The following is a 15,232-nucleotide window of genomic DNA, read 5'->3' on the forward strand; positions in this document are numbered from 1 at the left end:
AATGGACTCATACAAGCAAATATATCTATAGGAGGGATAAAATCTCTTGCTTCACATTTTATGTTTTTATTCTCTATCAAAACAGTTGACAAATATCTCCACTTTTTATTCTAGTTAGACACAAATGAAGGAAGATACTTCCCTTCACCTTCCTGTCTGTGGAGATTTAAAATTATGATGGCAACAGTGCCTGGTCATGGAATCCCACTATCACAGGACAGAGCTTATACTCAGACTCAGGCAAATGTGCATTTGTCTGGTTCTCCATCTGTGTCTCACTGTGCTGAGCACCGCTGTAGTGTAGCCTGCCTTAGCCTTCAGCACTGACTTCAGATTTGTAACTGAAAAGCCCAGAACAAGATTCTATTTATGGTAAAAAGTGAAAGGAGAGTGTGAGCGCCTGGTATTTTTCAGATGAATCAGAGCCTAGAGGCTTGGCCAGGCTACCTCTGGAACCAGTGTGGAAAGAGACAAACAGTAACTGCTAGAAACCCTCATTCCTCAGCATCAGTACAGCTTGTAGAAGAGACTCTGAAAGAAACATCTGTTACTTTTAAGAATGAAGCAAAGAATGGGAGGGGTCATTCCAAAGGCAGTCCTTTTTAATGTCCACAAAACTTTACAGAGATGGAGGAAAGACAGAGGGATGAGACAGACTTCGAGGTCTTGCTTTAACTCTCCAGAATTCCCAGAATCCACAGATGCTGCTGGTCTCTGGGGTTGTCTGGGTATTTAGGAAATGGTGACTGACTTGCTGCAGTATGTGTCTTTTACTATCTTTATCACCACTAAATTACATCTCTTCAGCCCAGGGAACAATTCTACTCCCAAGGAGGTAGGGCCAGCTCTGAGGAAACACCTGCTGTGCTGTAACCTCCAATTCTTTGTGTGAAATTGTCCCAGGAGATTAAATTCGAGTTAGTAGTCAGTTTCAGTTCTTGTCAGTTTCTGAGAAGTACACAGTGCCCCCTGCTGGACTGCAGATACTTAACTCGCAATATCTTCAGTAATAAATTTGCATTCCCAGATTATAGATTCCTGGAAAGTTTCAGGTATTTTTGGCCTATTGATTTATTTTTATTATAAACTATGTGTTCATGTGAAAGACACACACACACACACACACACACACACACACACACACAGAGGCCAGGGCTTTTGGATTCACAGGAGCTGAAATTAAAGGCAGTGATAAACCACCCTACATTAATCCAAGGGATAAATTTGACTGTAATGGATAAGTTTAGAAAGTGTTCAGTTGTGGACTACTACGTCATTTGAGGTGAGCATTGAACTTTCAAAGCCCTGTACCACACTCATCTTTAACTTGACGTTTGAGATGTGAGCCCTGAATTTCTGATCCTATTCCTTGCCTGTGACTTCCGTATCCTGTTGTAAAAGACTGCTTGTTCATTTCCTAGCTGCCCTGACTCCTGAAATAATCATACTGTATTATTTAAACTGTATTGCTTAAATTACTGCTTAGCCAGTCACTATAGCATTTTTCAATCAATGCCTTGCATATTAAATTGACCCATTTCTAGTATTTTATATATTTTTCCACGAGGCTTGTGGCCTACTAGAAAGGTTCCAGTTGGCAGCTCGCATCTTTCCCCTCAGGTGTCTCCATGTTGTCTCTCTAATCCACCTTTTTTCTCCCAGTATTCACTTTAGTTCTACTAAACTAGCTCTACTCTTTTCCTATCACAGGTCATGACAGTTTCTTTATTAATCAATAGTATTCACAGCATACAGAGGGAAATCCCACATAATTATCCCTTTGGAACCATAATTTTTATATGAACTCTGCTTTCTATGAGTTGTCTTTATCATGGGGTTTTATCAAAGTAATAGAAAAGCTACTAATACAGTGTACAATCAGTTATGTTATAGGGAGGTTTTCTTTATGGAAATAGTGAAGAAACAAAAAATATAAATAAAAGGAAGGCTATAGGCTCTGATCACCATGTAAAGAAATAACCAAAAGGGGAGAAAAGTTATACCATTCTAAGTAAGAAATGAAAAGGTGGGCAAAACCATCAGAACCTCCTATCACCAAGCAGGACTGACTGTTAAGGATTTTTGATCTAACAGAACCTCCTAGTATCCCATAGGGCTTGATGTGGGATTCTTCTCAACAAGTTGGGTTTTAGAGATTTCTCCAGGAAAACAAGTATAATTCTTCAAGAGTTCTCATGGAAATATTATTCAAACAAATAATGCCCTGATATTCTCTGAATACAATCCCTGAATAGGAATTTTGTGGAGTTTTGCTTGCTTGTTTGTTTGCTGTTTGGTTTTTGTCTTCCTTGCATGTTTTCTGATAATTTCATTCTTTATTTGAAGCTGGAGTAAGAAGCTTTAGTGTGTTCCCAGCAACCCTCTGCTTGTTCGTTTCTCAGCCAACCAGACTCCCAAAATAACCACAAAAAACTGTATTAATTAAATCACTGGTTGGCCAATTACTTAAGCATATTGATACCTAGCACTTACATCTAGAACTAACCCATCTCCATTATTTTATATTTTACCATGAGGCTTGAGGCTTACTGGCAAGTTTCCAGCATCTCTGTCTTCACAGGCAGCTCAACAGTTTCTCTCTGACTCTGCCTTCCTTCTCCCATCATTTAATTTAGTTTTCCACACCAAGCTCTGTTCTTTCCTGTCACAGGCCCAAAACAACTTCGTTATTAACCAATGGTATTCACAGCATACAGAGTGGAATCTCACACCATTAAGGCTGAGATTTTAAATAGGGTCTCAGTGTAGACAAAAGGAGGCCTCAGTGAAAATATAGAGAGGTCACATGCAAGAATTTTGTCAGACACTAAACCATATGTTGGCAATTTTATCCTTCCTTCAAAATATCTGGGAAAGCTTACTAAGTAAAGAGGAGTGTCAGGAGAAATATGGAAAAGTTCATGTACATTTAAGGACAGTGATCAGCCGTTGTGACTGTTTCCATGATTTTATCATGAGTCTAGGAGGCCCTGCCACACTGCCTCATAAAAGTTATTACACTCTACTTCTTAAGAATTTGCTGGAGTTAAAAAATTAAAACAGAGCATGAGAGAAAAAAAGCATTTTTACAAAGAATAGACATTACGGTGAACTTTGACAAGTAACAACGAGAGCTTTCAACCCAGTTCCCCAAATTCAAAGGAGAATGTTCTCACTGCCTTAGCTCTATACACAAGATTTGATTTTACATAGTCATCACTTTTACTAGGAGTACACTCAATGCAAACCCTGCCTTTCCCCCCTTTCAGAAGGAGCTCAAGATAAATTGCAAAACTTACAGTGTATTCTCTTGAGTATTAAGAGGAAAATATTCAATGAATGAGATACCTAAGAACTTCAGATATTCCTACTCAAAACCATAGGTTAGACTTGGTAGCAAGAGAAGATAACAGTTCCTGTCCTGCTTCCTCATTTATCTGGGTCACTGTGTTCACCCATATTGTTTTCCAGTGTAATAACCTACATCACAGAAATAGTCAGCTTCATCTTCAGGCTGAATGTTGGAGATGCTTAAGTAGCGAACAGCCCCAGAGCCAGAGCCAGAGAAGCGATCAGGAATCCCTTCTCCCTTTCCATGGTTTCCATTACGGTTAACATACATCAGATACTTAGGAGCCTTGTCTGGCTTTTGCTGGTACCATCCAATGGGATAGGTGCTGTGTTCACTACTCAAGGTGCAGGTGAGTTTGACTGAGGCTCCCAGGGAGGCCGAGGCTGTGGGAGACTGAGTCAGCACAGGTTGGGAGAAAGACCCTGTAAATAGAGAAACACATTATCTCCTTGAATGAGAGAAAAGTGAAGAAGTTATCTGAAAGTCAAATGGATTCCCTGAACTGGCATCAGGGTGTAGATGACTCTCCTGACCTGTACAGTGAAGGAGGAAGAAGAAAAGAAGGGTCCAACCCATGGTGCAGACAACACTGAGCTCTGCTGAGACAGACATGCTGTGGTTCTGTCTTCTCCTCTAAAAATATTCAGAGAACCAATAGGGCCCTTCATGCAAATTTTCCTTGGCCAGCCAAATCCCTGCTTAGGTGTTTGTGTCATCAAATGTCTGTGTGTCACTTTATGCCTGAGGATGACCAAAGAATCACAGTGGCCCCTGTTGTTTGGCCTGTTGAATCCTGAGAAGTCACTAAGAGATTAGTATGTTCTCAGCTGAGAGTTTCCAGATTCTTCAGTGAATGCTACAGATCTACACTGACCAGATTTAGATCTATAATGTCTGTTTCAAGGAGACTTTCCCAAGGCTTTGACTACTAAGTACTTTCTGATCAAGGTCAGAAGAATCTGCCTCCTCTGAGGATGATTTCTCTTCAGTGGGAGCTCTATGTAGACCAGTAGTTCTCAACATGTGGGTCACGACCACTACAGTGGTCATATATCAGATACCCTGTTGATCTGGTATTTATATTATGATATATAACTGTAGGAAAATTGCAGTTATGAAATAACAACAAATAATTTCATGGTTGTGGTAACAATATAATAAGGAACTATATTAAGGAGTCTAAGGAATAACAAGTTTGAGAACCAATGTTTTTAACTTTAATTTATAAAGATCTCTTTATTCAGGAGCTTTTCCTACTCATGCTGAGGACTGAGAAATTTATTAAATGAGCCTCTTATCAGAATACTCAAGAGGCCAGGCTTATTCTCTCTAACTGATTCCTCAGTATATTTACCCATAGAGACACACTGGTGAATATTGGTGTCTAGGATGATAAGAAAAGGGAACAGCTCTAAATTGGAGGGAAGAATTAATGAATTGTGATAGAAGAAGTCACAGGAGAGATTGGTCAGAAGCAAGATGTTGCTTAGTTTTTATACAGATTTTTCTATTTTTTGTTTTGTTTCGTTTTGTTTGAAAGAAAAAGTACATGAAGTTATGTGTGTAGGGAGCTGGGAGAATCTAGGAAGTGTTGGTGGAAGAGAAAGGATATAATCAAAATATATGGTTTGAAAAAATTTTTTAAAATGTAAAAAGTCTCAAAATAAAGTGCTGTTTGTTGAAAACAATAGGAAAAAGAAAAAGAGACAGAGAGGGGAGAGAAGGGAGGGAGGGACAGAGGGACAGAGGGACCAAGGGAAAGAAGGAGGGAGAAAAAAGAATGGAAGGAAAGATAAAACAGAAGGAAGGTAGAGAGAAAAGAATGAAAGAAGGAAGGAAGGAAAGAAAAAAAGTTAGGCTTCTGTTTTCCCTAGAGGAATATATGCATGAAACTATACACATTACACCCTATGCAGAACCTTTAAACAAGCAAAAGGACTCAGTAAGTAAGGGCACTTTCTGTCAATTCTCACAATGGAAGCCAATTTTTCAAACAACCATTGTGAAAGGAAAGAGACAACTTACACAAGTTATCCTCTGTCACACTCCTGCTGTGGCTTTTGCATACAAACACACAAACATTAAATCATTAAATAACCGTGTATATAAATAAAAAGATATTTTAAAAATATTTTCATTTATCTGTTACTGTCTGTTTTGCTACTCTTCTGCCTCTCTGTGTTTTTAGTTTTATTTTAAAGCCTTCTTTGGAACTGTTGCCATTCAAATATTGATGTGATTGCATTTTGAAAGGAAGAATTTACAAATGAAGGATGTTTATTCTTTTTCAGACCCACAAATGCAGGATCCATGGTCATCTTGAATTTTAATGAATATTGACATAGCAGAGGTTACAAACTCTTATGGTTTGTGTTATGAATTTTTCCTTTTTCTTCTATTTATTGTATTTCCTGCCATCTCATGTAACAAAAGAACTTCCTAACTCCCAGTCTGTGCATTATATAACAGGATTAAATTTCTGAATGCTTCCTACTAAAATTGACAGGCATGTCCCTCAGTGTCATATAATTCATATGCATGCAAAATTGAATTTCTAATAACAAAGTAATAATTGTATGATCACATATTCACAGGTGGACGCTATTGAAGAAAAGACATCTTTTTATTTTTTTCTTTATTTACTATTATTAATTTATAAAAATTTCCACTTCCACCCATCCTCCCAATACCCTCCCACTCGCCCTCTCCCTCTCCTCCTCCCTCTCCAGTCCTAAGAGCAGTCAGGGTTTCCTGCCCTGTGGGAAGTTCAAGTTCCTCCCCCCTCCTTCCAGGTCTAGGAAGGTGAGCATCCAAACAGATTAGGATCCCAAAAAGTCAGTACATGCAGATGAAACAAGTCCCAGTGCCATTATCAATGGCTTCTCAGACAGCCCCCATGTCAGCTACATTCTGAGAGTCCGGTTTGATCACATGCTTGTTCAGTCCCAGACCAGCTGGCCTTGGTGAGCTCTCATTAGATCAGTCCCCTTTAATCAGTGGGTGAACACACCCCTCGTGGTCCTGACTTCCTTGTTTATGTTCTCCCTCCTTCTGCTTCTCATTTGGACCTTGGGGACTCAGTCCAGTGCTCCAATGTGGGTCTCTGTCTCAATCTCCATCCATCGTCGGATGAAGGTTCCCCCTGATCCTGACTTCCTTGCTCATGTTCTCCCTCCTTCTGCTTCAGCGGTAAAAAACAATGACATCTCGAATTTTGTATGCAAATGGATGGAAATAGAAAACGCTTTACTGAGTGAGGTAACCCAGACACAAAAAGAGGAATATGGTATGTACTCACTCATAAATGGATTCTAGCCATAATTAATGGTCTTTGAGCCTATAATTCGTGATCCTAGAGAATCTAAATAAGTAGGTGAACCTGAAGAAAATCATATAGTTATCCTCCTGGATATTGGAAGTAGACAAGATTGCCAGACAAACTTGGGTGAAATGGGGGTGGGGGTTGGAAGTAAGGGGAGATGGTTAGAGAGAAGGGAGAAGGGGAGGATGGGGGATAGCCTGGGAAAATGGGATGGGGGGCAGAGAGGAAGGATGGATATGGGAGCAGGGAAGTATATATCTCAACTAAAGGAGCCATTTTAGTATTTGCAAGAGACTTGATTCTACAGGAGTTCTCAGGTCCAAGGAGAGGTCCCCAGATTTTTCCCTGGGCAGCAGAGGAGAGGGTGCCTGAACTGGCCTTGGCCCATAACCATACTGACGAATATTTTGCATATCACTATAGAACCTTCATCTGGCGATGGATGGAGATAGAGACAGAGACCCACATTGGAACACAGGACTTAACTCCCTAGGTCCAAAAGGCATCATTTTAAAGCTCTACTCCCGTGACTCTGCTTACAGTATTAACATATCAAAAGAGGGGAAATAAATTTATGATTTAAGAGTAAAAATTATTTAATCTTAGAGTTTATTCACTGTCATAAATAAAGAAATATGAGCCAATGTGTCAATATCTTTAAGGATAAAATATGAGGCAAGATCAAAAAAAATGTGTGTAACTCAGAAATACTTTGCATATCATTGCCTAGTTTGTTAGTTCCCTGGGATGGCAGTAACAATATGCCAACTGTGTGGATTAGCACAAGTGACTTGTGTTATCCTATACTGATTTCTGGAAGACAGACTTGCAAAATGGACAGACTGAGCTAGGCATGCTATAGTATCTCTTCCATCCCTGTTCTGTCTCTGCCGTTTGTGAATAATCTTAGGTGATCACTGGTCAGCAGCTACAGAGACCTATATGTGCATCAGTCTTTACATGTCAATTTTTCATAGTCAATCTATTGTTACCTCCATGTGTTCTCAAAGCCGTCATAGGAAACAGAGGAACTCACTGTGCTTCAACTTGAGTTTACCTGACTAAAGACATCTGCAATAGTACTTACAGTCTTATAATGTGATGGCATACAGGGGTACTCAGATTTATCACATCATATCTTCTTTAGGGGGAAATATATTAGCCTAATATCAGAGAAGAAATTATTTCATTCATATATATATATACATATATATACAATTTCATAGCTTTTAAAGCTAGACAATAAATTTTCACTGGCTTCAGAAGAAAGATAACATACTCATAGTAATAAAACAAGAATTGACTGTCACCTCAATTTGATGTATGTTGTAGACAGAACACCAGAAGGAATGCTTTTTTCTGGATTCCTGTTGACGCTAGCCGTACAAGCAAATACAACTAAGGGAGGAATAAAATATTTGAATTCTGAATTTTTTTATTGTCTTTCAAAATAGTAGACAATTATTTCTTTTATTATAGGATACACTGAAGTCTCAGGTCCTGCCTGACTTATTCTATTCGTCTGTACTTGGAAGGAGGAGGGAGGACTAAGAAAGAGACAAGAGAAAACAGACAGAGTCAGAAGGGCATTCAGTGAATACTGTGATCTGCCTCAAGTTATTATTCAAGGTTCTTATATGCCCCAACCCAAAAAGGGGTTAAAGCAAAAGACTCCCTTGCCATGATACAATGAACAAAGCATTTTCCTCCTCCTCACCTCTCCAAACATCAAGTAACCACACCCTTGATCAAAATAACTTTTTTTTTTCTAGGCAGAATATCCCATAATCACACCTGAGGTCAAGGATCCTGTCATAACACCTTGAAGAAACAAGAATAGGTCTGAACTCTCTGACCTTTAGTCAAGGTTGACAAATTCATTCTGCGGGCCCCAACAATGAAGGAAGATGCTTCCCTGAACCTTCTTGTCTATGTAGGGTAAAAATTTGGATGGCAATATTGTTAGGTCATGGGATCCCACCATCACAGAACTGTGTTTATTTCCAGATTCTGACAAATGTGTGTTTATGTCTTGTTTAGGCATCTGAGCCTCACTGTGCTGTCTATCACTGTAGTGTAGCATACAGTAGCCTTCAGCACTGTCTTCAGTCTTGTAACCCAAATGCTGAAGCACAAGATCATATTTAAGGTAAAATATGACAGGAGATTATGAGTGCCTATTGAAAATTTTAGGTGAAACGAGCCTAGAGGCTTGACCAGTCTACTTCTTGAACCAGTGTGAAAAGAGACAATCAGTACTTGCTAGAGACCCTCATTCCTCAGCATCACCACAGCTTGGAGAAATTGCTGTTAGGAAACAGTAAATTATTGAGAGGAATCATTCCAAAAGCAGGGCTCTATAATCTCCACAAAACTTGACAGAAATAGCAGAAAGACAGAGGACAGAGACAGGCATCTAGGTCAAAATTAATCTCCAGAAATCCCCAGGACCCACAGATGCTATTGGGCTCTGGGATTCTTAGTTTGTTGGTGAAATGGTGATTTGGTTTAGAATGAGTCTTTTACTACCACCACCATCAATTCTAAATTGCCTGTATTTAGCCTGAGACACAATTCTACACCCAGGGAGGGTGGGGCAGCTCTGAGGAAACACCTGCTAAGTTGTAACCTCTAATTATGGGTGTGAACTTGACCTCGGAAATTAAATTTGATTTAGTAGTCATCTTCAGTGCTGATCATTTTCTGAAAAGCATGCAGTGCCCCCTGCTGGACTTTGAAAATTTTCCTCAAAATCCTCAGTAATAAGTTTCCATTACTATTATTCCATACTATTAGTTCCTCTTCAAAGTGGCTATTAATGTTATTTTATTAAACAGTAAAAGTTACCTTTTTAATTTTCACCATTTTTATGTCTTCTGTGCTGTTTATGATGGTTATTTTCTCTCTGATTCAAAAAAAATATGCGATTGCTCTTCAGTAGAATTGTGAGTTATTTGAGTAAAAATATCTTTAAAATAACCCTAGAAATGCTGGTACATCTCAGCCTTGGTGTGTGTGAATTGTATTTTATTCATTCAAATTGTAACTGAAGAGTCCAGGCATAAGAAAATAAAAACGTAAAAATAAAAAAATATAAAGTTATAAGTCTAGGAGAATAAGAACAGACTCTCAGCTGCTTTCTCAGCAGATCAAGGATCATTCATTCACAGTGAGCTATTTTCTCAGATGCTTGGGAAGCGTAGGTCATTTTACAACTGGCTGTTTTATTTACAAGGCCAGAGTGTCTCTCTACAAATTAAGAGCAGTGTCCTGACCATCCTTAATAAGCAGTAGATGTGAACTGAGTTTAACCTTTAGGAGACAGAGATATGTGACCTCTGGGTAAGACACCATCTCTGTTATGGGAAACTGGCTCCACCAGAGGAGAGGCATGACCTCAGTTCACACCCGGAGGTACCAGGAGACAGTGGATAAATAAAAAGGTTTAATTAATGAGCTCTGATAATGGAGGTTGTAAAGTATGGCAGTCAATATCTGAAAATTTACCTAAAAATAATGTGAAAGTCTTTTCTTCTAAGTTCTCAGCCCAAGAACCAGTTAATCCTAATTTATTAACCTTCTAGTGTTGCAAGCAGCCCCTTTTCTGACGAATTGCTAAAGATATCTGTTTTCTCGCAATTTGTGACTTTCGTTGTAGTCTCTCCTAAAACATATTTCATGATGGCTGCCTAATTACTCATCGACATTAGCACTCACTCCCCTCTTTAGGGTCTCCGCTGACCAACCCAAGGGTCAGGGCAAGGTTGTAAAATTCTTTTGTTCAGGGATAATGCCTGGTGCCCCTGCTATAAAAAGTAGGTTCAAAAACCAGCCCTTTGCCACAGCCTAACAAACACCATTTCTGGCTGTGGTCTCAGCTATCTGATAAGCTTCTGTGCCCCGCGGTGTTTTGATTTTTTTTTTTATTTTTAAGTTTGCTTCTAGTTTTCCTAGGATCTGGTTTCTGGAATAAAGTTTGCTTCTGGTTTATTAGACTTGGTGGTGTTCTCATCTTTGTGCGACCCCCCTGGACCCAACAATATTAAAATTGAGACAAGACAAGAGAACATTAAAACAGTTATAGAGTTTAGTCCCTAGTTTCTACACACAGGGGCTTTAATATTACTGATTGGGAGCAGGTAATGAAAGACTCCCGTGGGCGTCTTCCCTCGGGAGAGACCCCCATGCCCAAAGATCAGTCGAAAACACGCAGCCAGATGCAAACAGCAAGAGGATTATTGGGAATACGCAGGTACCTGGGGCGTCCAAGTCTCTCAGAGGACTTGCGCGCCTGCAGGTTGGGGGTGAGGGGTTTTTATAGGAGAGCAAAAAAGCGAGGTTTACAGAAGCGAGATGCAGGGTGGTAAATTCTTAACCTGGATAACAATGAGGGGACTACTCAGCGGTTTACTGTTCCTCACATCCTGCCCCCCCTTTCCTGGCTGGCGACCAGATGTCTGATTGCACAGCCCCTGACTCGTGACGAGCCCCGCTTTATACGTGACTCAGGCCTCGCAATCCTCTCTTTCTTTGTTTCTATGACCAATCCATAAATCTCCTGTCTCGCAGCCAGATAAGGCTGTCCTTGCTCTAACCTCAGGTATCTTTGCTCAGCATTCCGGAGGCCCTGAATTCCAGAGGCCCTTAATTAAGCCTGCTATTTGCTCAGCATTCCGGAGGTCCTGAGCTAGTTATCTGTGAACCTTTGCAAAACGGTATAACTGTGGTTAAAACGAGGGGTCCTTCAGTAAAAGCTGACCTTCAAAAAGCATTAAAAGAGTGAAGGCAAGAAGAATTTCCTATAGCGATATTTTTCACTGTGGAAGTTAGTAAGAGATGCTCTTCTTAGTGATGTTGTGAAAGTAAAAGAGCAATTAGAGAATTTGACGAAACCTTTAAAAAGTTTCAGGTTAAATAATCTGTAAAGTCTAGGAGTTTTAAGGAGCTGGAAGTTAAAAGTCATAAAAGGGATATAGAAGAGGAATAGGAAACTTTAGAAAAGGAGATTGCACTGATAAAAAAAAGAAATTAAAAAAAGAAGAAAGGCAAATTTATCTTGTTGTGGAAGTTATTGATCCACAAGGACATGTAAGACTTTAAGACAGTTTTGAAGTCATTTCTGACAACTCTCAGTACTTCCCCTCCTCCCCTGGGAACCAAGGACATAACAGCTATGTGTGCCCCTACTGAGATGTTGGGAACTTTCCATCTCCCTGAATAGGGGCAAGATAACCCTGAGGTGTTGACTCAGTTACTGATGTTTTGACTTATTCCTTGAATAGGAGCAAAGTGACCTTTAGAAGTTTCCCTTTACCTTGCCTAATCTTGGCTACTGCTCTCCAGCCCTGGCTCAGACCACTAGAAGTCCCCATGAATAAGCCAAACCTAATAATTGGAGAATTGCTCCTGAATCCCCCCTTGTTTCTATGGCTTTTCACTTTAAAAATGGCTTGTAACAGGCATTGGGGTCCTTGGCATTGAATGCTAAGTGACCCTACCGTGGTAGAATTAAAATCCTCTTGCTTTTACATCAATTGATGTATGGGAGTATATTCTTGGGGTGACTCCTCCTTCTTGGTAGTTGGACTCTAAGGTTCAACAGACAGAGGATCAGCCAGCATAATCCTCTGGCCTTTAGAGACATTAAGCAACTAAAAGAAGCAGTTACAGCCTATGGAATTCATGCCCTCTTCACTGTGGCTTTAATGGAATCCCTTTTGAAACTCAACCTTACTCCAATTGACTGGATGCAGTTTTGTAGGGCTGTGTAATGAATGCCACTGTGGACAACCCCCAGCATAACCTTGACATGTTAACCAGTGCAGGACAGTATGCTGGATTAGCAGCACAGACTGCTTGTGATGGTGCTATTTATGCTCAGATAAAGCATGGAAAGCTTTACCTAATCAAAGAGCAGGAAAACAACTGTCTAAGGTCTGTCAAGGACCTTTAGAACCTTATTCTGAGGTTGTTGACTTCCTGTTACAGTTGAGAAGTGACATTTTGGGGAGATGTGGACTCAGCTATGTCTGTCATAAAGCAATTGACCTATAAAAATGCTAACAAATACTGTCAAGAGGCTATATGCCCCCACAGAAATAGGAGTTTAAATGACTACATCTGGTTATGCAAGGACCTTGGATGACACTCACTTGGTTGGACAGGTAATTGTTTCTGCCCTTAGGGAAAGTCAAAGTGGAGCTAGGTAAAGGAATTGTTTTCAATGCAAAAGAACAGGCAAGTATCCAAAGGAATTGCCCTGTGGGTAAAGGAACAGTTAATGATCCCAGGAGAAAAAGCAGGTGTGATGGCATACACCTTTAATCCCAGCACTTGGGGGTGGGAGGCAGAGACTGGTGGAACTCTGTGATTTTAAGGCCATCCTGTTCTACAGAATAAATTCCAGAAACAGCTAGAGGCAGAATGCACAGTATCATCCATTTCTCCCTCAAATACTCCTATCTTTGTTGTTAAGAAAAAGTCTGGTAAATGGAGGCTTAGAGCAGTAAATAATTGTATAGAATGATTTTCAAAAATTCCTTGGAGTGGGTCCAGCCCAGTCTGGGAATTCCTAAGGGAGTTTTAAAACTACTTTTTGACATTCTGAAGGGGAATCCAGATCCAACCTCCTTCCTTAAGTTGACACCTCAAACAAGGAAATGTATTACTTTAATTGAAGAAAAGCTTGCCTCTGCTCATATTCATTATATTGACTATAGTCAGCTGTTGCTGTTGTTAATTTTTCCCTCTCAACATAGTCCTACTGGAGTTTTTCCGCTGCAAGGGCCCATCCTATGGGTACATGAACATGTGTCACCTGTAAAAATTGTTATCTTGCATCCATCAGCTGTGCTACCTGTTATTCAGAAAGGGTATAAACTTAGTTTCCAAACCTTTGAAATGTTACCTGGTAAGGTTATTATTACACAATATACCCAGTCAGAAATAACTTGGCAGCAAAATTTTGCTGAAGATTGGACCTTGTTTTTAATGTACTAATTCCTGCAGGTTTGATAATCATTATCCTTCTGATAAGTTGGTTACCTTTTTCAAAAATCATCCAGTATGCTTTCCTGAAGTTATTTCTTTGCAACCTCTAGCATGGTAACAGAATGTGTTTACACAGAATTGGTCTTCCATTGATAGAACTGTGGTAGCCTCCTCTCTTGATTTTGATATTCAGCCTGTTAATGCTAAATCTGCTCAGGTGGCTGAATTGGTCTCTGTACAAATGACCTAGAGAAATATCCAGATATTCCATTTAACCTTTTTACCGACAGTCAATATATAAGCAAAATTCTTGCACCTTTGTAAATTGCAGCTTATGTTGCCTCTGTATCTCAAGTCTGGATACAGTTATTGGCTATTCAAACATTGCTTTGGGCCCAATCTGTTCCCATTTATGTAGGGCATTTGTGAGCTCATTCTGACCTTCCTGGTCCCTTGAGCGAGGGGAATATATTGGCTGATCAGCTTACTCACCAAATTTGTTCAGTTAGTCAAGAATCTTTATGCAGCTGCAGAAAAAGCTCATAATCATTTTCATCATATCTTGAGAGTAGGCCACTGATATTGTTAAAAAATGCTCTGTGTACAGAACTTTTAACTGTTCCCCATTTGGGAGTTAATGCTCCTGGGCTTGCTTCTAATTATTTATGGCAAATGGATGTCATCCATGTTCCTTCTTTTGGGCATATACAATATGTTCACGTAACCACGGATACATATTCTCATCTTATTTTTGCCTCAGCCTGTACAGAAGAAAAATTTCAGGATGTTAGAAGTCATTGTCTCTAGACTTTTGCCTACGTGGGAGTTCCAAAAATTGTAAAAACTGACAATGGGCCAGTCTACACCAGCACTGGCTTTGCTAAATTTTGCTCTGAGTTCTCTATTTCCCACAAAACAGGAATACCTTATAATCCTCAAAGACAAGCTATAGTGAAGTGAGCACATCATATGCTCAAACCCCATTTGCCTAAAACACAAAAAAGAAAATATGGTTATACCCCCAGAGACCAATTGTCTTTTACTTTATACAGTTTAAATTTTTTGACTGTTGATGCTCAATCTCATACTGCTGCTGACCAGCATTGGCGGCCAGTTTCTTCCAGGATGCCTCATGTCAAATGGAAGAATTTAGAAGATGGCACTTGGTGTGGTCCAGATCCTGTACTGGTGTGGGGAAGAGGGGCTGTTTGCATTTTCCTGAAGGATGCTGACAGTCCATTATGGGTCCCTGAGCATCTGGTGTGTGCTGTGGATTTTCCTGTCCAGAAGTCTGAAGACAGGACAGAACCAAGAGATCAAACAGACACCAGTTTGTCAACTGAAGAGTTGCTGATATCCTGAGAAGCTGGCTGTGGTGATCTGAATGCCAAGAATTGTTCCTCTGCTTATCAACCAATCCCTTGATAATGGTGGCCATTGCTGTGGCTGCCAGAGTGGCTATGGCTGCTGGATTTTTCATTACTCAGTCAGTTGCTTCTGCTGGCACAACAGATACCTTAACAGGGCAGGTTACAAATGCCTTGGCTACTCAAACTGAGCTAAATTTA

The sequence above is a fragment of the Myodes glareolus genome, chromosome 2 (genome assembly GCF_982192425.1).
Source record: "Myodes glareolus chromosome 2, mMyoGla1.1, whole genome shotgun sequence".
Classification (NCBI taxonomy): Eukaryota; Metazoa; Chordata; class Mammalia; order Rodentia; family Cricetidae; genus Myodes; species Myodes glareolus.